The sequence below is a fragment of the Apium graveolens genome, chromosome 1 (assembly GCF_009905375.1).
Source record: "Apium graveolens cultivar Ventura chromosome 1, ASM990537v1, whole genome shotgun sequence".
NCBI lineage: Eukaryota > Viridiplantae > Streptophyta > Magnoliopsida > Apiales > Apiaceae > Apium > Apium graveolens.
In genome coordinates this window covers 34570743-34576821 of record NC_133647.1, presented here as the reverse complement: position 1 = coordinate 34576821, position 6079 = coordinate 34570743, and positions in this window count along the sequence as shown.

Genomic DNA, 6079 nt, shown 5'->3' with positions numbered 1-6079 from the left:
GAGGAGAACGAGCAAAGAGGGGGAGGAGTATTCTTCAGATGAGTGATTGTGATAGCCTTGCATGGCTTTAAATGCCATATGTAGCTTTTTATTTAGAACTTACTTATTTGAACTCTCATGGGTTGTAACCTATTTGTCCTTCAGGACTAACTTAGGATCCTTTAGGATCTTATCTATGCATAATTTGGTTTGATTTCATACTTGTCTTTTATTTTCGGTATTTGGTCCTTCAGAACTTGCATTCTTTAGATGCTCATACTTAAATAAATTGGTAGACAAGATGAAAGAAACAAACTTGCATAAATATACCATATCTTTGAAAAATAGGTTCAACCCTTATATAAGATGGTTTCGTCGACCATATTCATATATCTACTACTAAGTACTAGGGACATGTTATGAATGTCTTAAATATAATAAACTTTCAGGTTTGAAGTGTGCCAAGTGCGGGGCACTTTATCACCGTTCGAGGTTTCTAACTTGTAGGATCCTCATCCTAATGTCTTCCTGACCTTATAAGGTCCTTCCCAGTTAGGGGCTAGCTTTCCTCTCTCTCCGACTCCTGACGCCTCAGTCTTCCATAAGACTAAGTCTTCTTGCTGAAAGAACCTTTCCTTAACCCTTCTATTGTAATAGAGGGAGGTTCTTCTTCATTGGTTTCTGGTTCATAAAATTTGACCTTAGGTGATCCATGGGTAATTTCTAGGGTCACCACAACTTCAGATCCGTAAGCCAATATGAAAAAGGTAGCTTCAGTTGTCACTTTATAGGCGGTTCGATATTCCCAAAGTATAGGCAGTAACTCATCCGCCCAAGTGTTTCTCCAGCGCTCGACCCTTTTCTTTAGTACATCAAGGATAATTCGGTTAACAACTTCTGCCTGCCCGTTTTCCTATGGATGGGAAACCGAGGTGAAGCGAAGCTCTATGCTATTATCGTCACAGTACTCCGTGAACTCTGTATTATCAAATTATCGACCATTATCCGTGACAAGAATGCGTGGGATACCAAGTCGACATATCACATTTTCCCAGAAGAATTGGGTAATTTTCTTGGTGGTTATCTTGGCTAGTGCCTTAGCCTTAATCTACTTTATGAAGTAGTTTATGGCTACCACAATGAACTTCCTATGTCCCGATGCCACAGAAAACGGGCCAAGTATATCCATTCCCTACATTGCAAACGGGATAGGTGTGTTGATGGATGTAAGAAATGTGACAGATGCCAGAGGCACACTCGGATAGTACGACCGATGCCAGAGGCACATTTGGATTATTAATTATGATCTTATGGATTATTCTTTTGTTATATCTTTATTTTCTGTGATAAAATGTTAGATTAATAAATGTCCTTGGAATATGATATGTAAATCTATATCTCTAAGTACGTGACTTAGAATTGAGATTATGAGAATATTATTAATATTCCTAAAGGTCCCTAGTCAAGTACTCTTATTAAGGGATGATAATAAATACGTTGATAATAGTGTGTTTGTTGACTGATGATCATATCTCATTGATCATACGTATGGTGATACTAAAGTCAAAACACAGGCACATGTATTAGATACATGGTGCTGGATTGACCCATTGTGAGATACTACATGTTTAAAGTGTCATAAGTTAATCTCACAGTGATAATGATGTATTGGTCCTTAGATATGAAATCATTATATTTCTATACAAGAATTAATATACTTTGATACTATTGAAAGTTATCCTTGACCGGGTAATAATAAAAGTAGACATTGGGTATATTATGAATCGTATGAGAAATATGAATGATCTAGACGGGATTTAGCCCTCCTATATAAAAGGAGTGATATTATTGGCCTCTTGATTGAGTAAAACTATAAAATGCATGGCCTTGCTCAAATACTGATTTGTTTAATAGTTTACTCATTAATCGAGGAAACAAGGATTAAACGTTAACAGAGGATGACACAATGCATGCCTCGAGTTTGATCTATAATATAAGGCTAAAGGAATTATATTACATTGTACATTATTCACGAAAGGTTAATTGAATCACCAATTATTATTATTACTTGGGGAGCAATGATGTATTATTAGATACCACTCATTTTTTATAATTTTATTATTAAAAAAATAAAATTATTGCCAACGTAATAATAACCTAAAGGGTCACACATAAAGAACGTTTGAAATTGAGTGTTATTTAAATTATAAATTTCAATATTTTTTTATTATTAATTTGAATTTAATTATTAAATTAATTAAGTGTGACCTGATTAATTGTATATATATATTAGAATTCGAATGTAATAATAATATAAACCCGAAATCAAAATGGGTTATTTTTCAGAAGCCCATTAGGTTTAGGGTTAGGCCTTAATACTCTCTCCCCTATATACATTAGGATGTATATTTTTAGGGGGACTTGTCATATTATATTTTTTTAGAAAAACCCCAGCAGCTCTACATATTAGAGAGGCTAGAGAGAAAGAGATAGAGGAAGAGGCAACCAATTGGCTAGTACCGACTCCGGTGATTGTTGGACGATCGGACGTTCGTGTGGATACATTGGAGAGAAGATCTTCACAAGGAGGGCTATTGTGGTTCATCAAGATCATAACTTCCATTACAATCATAAGGAAAACTTTATTTAAGGTACATGATCATATTCTCCATAATTATCCAGTCATTATACATAGATCCTGCGGTAGGGATTCAAAATTTTTATTTTACGTTGCGTTTTATTGCTTGAATCCCTTGCAATGGTATCAGAGGTATGTGTATAATGGGATGATATGGTTACGTGTTTGACATTTTTTCAATATATTATGCATGAATCAGATATGCCATATATGTATATTGATACCGTTTATGTGTGAGATTTAATATGCATGTTGTTATATTGATTAATGATCAAACTGTTATATAGAGCTTTTTATATATTCATGTGATGTATATGTATATGATGATACTAGCACGTAATATTTTGCCATGACTGATCAGTATGTGATTTGTATGTTATGCTTGATGTCTGGTTTATAAGATAGTGATCTAAACGGTTGGACAGATGGTGTATTGACATGATCTGTTAAACGGGGAATGATTAGTATGTTTATGATACATGCTTCTGAAACTCTATATGATGCAGTAGTGGCAAAGACTGTTTCATATATGATTTGTAGTTCTGAGATTTAGATTTCTGTACAAGACCGGTCTTCCATTGATGCACAGTACTGAGTATACGTTGATGGATTTATCCGTTGATGGATTTATCTGTTGATGGATTTATCCGTTGAAGTATAATGTGCATTATCCATTGAAACTGCATATGATGCGACAGTGACAAAGCCTGGTTAAGATATGATTTGTAGTTCTGAAATTTAGAACTCTATACAAGACATGGTTTTTAAAAAAAACTTTTTGAACCAACCTGGCAGCTCGACCCCAGCCTGGGGCTGCCGCCTTGGACCCCGCCCCGGGGTTGCTGTAACGGCCTCAACCCCGGGTTAGGAGTTGACGTCACTAACAAAATGAAACTATAATTATAAGACAACTACTTACTTTATTTCAATATAAACAACTCTTCCACAAGACCTTTTCCAGGTTCAAGTATAACTTAGGTTACACATTTATTACCAACCATCTTATTAAAAACAACCTGCCATCTGTGACTATTATTCTATAGCAACTCACAGACCACACTTCCCAGACACAACCTATTCATAGGAGCTCGACACAGGAGGAGTTGGAAACTGGCCCTTAGCAAAACAGCAACATCCCCTAAGCATCTGCAATGCGAAAATATACAAACACATTTGCAAGAGTGAGCGATCAACCGCTCAGCAGTACCACTATATGATTACTAACTAAAACAGTTTATAATAAACAATTGTAGGAACAGAAATTACAACTTGATAGTGGAAAACAAGTAAAACAAGTGTAAATAGATAAAAACTGATAAACTGTTGAAACTGGATCTTTAATAGCTAGCATGCTCTCTAAACATTTTATTAATAGTGCTGTGTAAATAGCAGGATTAAATTTAGCATGCTACTTACATTTCCAAATCATTTGTCCCATCGCAGGACCTATAAAACTAATTGTTCCTTTACGGGAACCATAAAACTTGTCCCTTTCCGGGAACCTCAAAATCGCTTGCTCAGATATACATGCATTAGATGATTCCTGGTGAGACAGCTGATCAGGCTATCATATGAAACTTGTTCCGGAACTCAGAGACTAGCTAGGTCTCTGTCACGCTGGGCTGGTGGTTATAATAGGGTGCGCAACCACTTCGCCTCTTACGCTAACTTCCAGGCCGTTACGGGCCTTCTGCGCACACTCATCCAATTATCTGATCATTTTTATCCAGTTTTCCAATTCACTTACCTATCTCTTGTTAAAACAATTATAACACAGCACATTTTCCCAAAACATTTCCATTTTATTCAAAGCTTAGAGATAGGTATTTTCAGAAGTTACTTTTCCCCCAAAACACAAGTTAATAAAATAATTTGAAACCCAGGGAATACGTAACTTAAATCATTCTGTTCCAGTACGAGAATAAGACAACATTATATTCATATATACTGAACCATAAAGATATGATCAGGGGTACTTGCCTTAATACGCTTTAACACTAATTTCTGACTGGCTTTGCACTGACCGGGATGCTAAGGATTTCAACTGGAATCTACAGGAACCAAAATACCCTAAATTAGACGTCCGAATAAGCTTGACTATCCTTGCTAACAATCTACCCATATGTTAACAAACCCAACTCGTAACATTTTCAATATAATAATACACGTATCAATTAGGGTTCACGTCTTCAAAAGCCGGTTCAGTGCTCGTGTTCGTAATATAGGTATATTTGTCCTTTTACGAAATTAGGGTTATCGGTTTCGAAAAGTATTCCATCGCAACACATAATCAGGTTTTGTACAAAATAGTTACATATAATCGATCGACGTTCCGATAGCCATTGGGTACGGCCTCGTATTTCCGTAATTTAATTTTCCGAAAATCGGGCAGCACCCCTTTATTTATCGGACTACCCGTCGAACATCCCGACGTCCAAACAAACACAACTACAATCAATCGCAATTTAAACCCAACCACCGATTTCAGTCATCAATATCAGTCCAAAATTCTCAGTTACCAATTAAATATAATTATTAATTATTAGCCGTGTTTTTATGGTTTAATAGTATTTTATTCGCAATTCGCACCTTAGATCGTATTTTGTATTTTAAATTGTAGGACTCAGATCGAATCATCATAGTCCACCGTCGGCTCGCCGAAGCTCATCGTCGACGGCGATAAAATTTACGGGTTCCCATTTATACCGGGTATCCTACGTAAATTCCATCGATTAATCTATAATCCTCGCATATAAATTATTTATTTCACGAAATCAATCAAATAATCTTTCCTGCAAAGAAAAAAATAAAATAAAATAAAATAAAATTTTTAATCAGAATAATTCGAACCAAGGCAACACAGGGCAACACACTCGCGTGCTAAGCACGCGCCACCACAACAGAAACGGGGAAGAACACGGCCAGAACATGCCAGAAAATATCACACAACACACACACTCTGACAGCCTGAAACACACACGATTTCACACACACAGAAACGTATACATACAGCAAGTATGTATATACATAAACATGAAGCAATCGGTGAATCAATAGAAAGAAGGGCGACGATCTCGCCGGAAAACAGAACGGCGCGGTGACTTATCGGAAGCAAGCAGCGAGAGGAAGAAAATAAATCGAGGAGAACAAAGAACGAGAGGGATTAAGGGAGGAAAGAAATTCAGAAGAGAAGAGATTAGAGACGGAGTGAAATCGAGAGGCGAGAGAGACAAGAAGCTGATGTTTAGAAAGAGAGGAACTAGGGATTAACTGGGAAAGGGAATGAAATCGGGTTTATTTACCCGGTTTCTTTTCCTTAATACCGCAACTGACACACCGATCTATTTAATCACGATACACTTCCCGAACAGAACGAATTGAAATAGTCTTAAAATAAACCTCAAAATTCCAACAATATTTAAAATTGATAATACACAACATTTTTATAATTTTTTTTAAAAT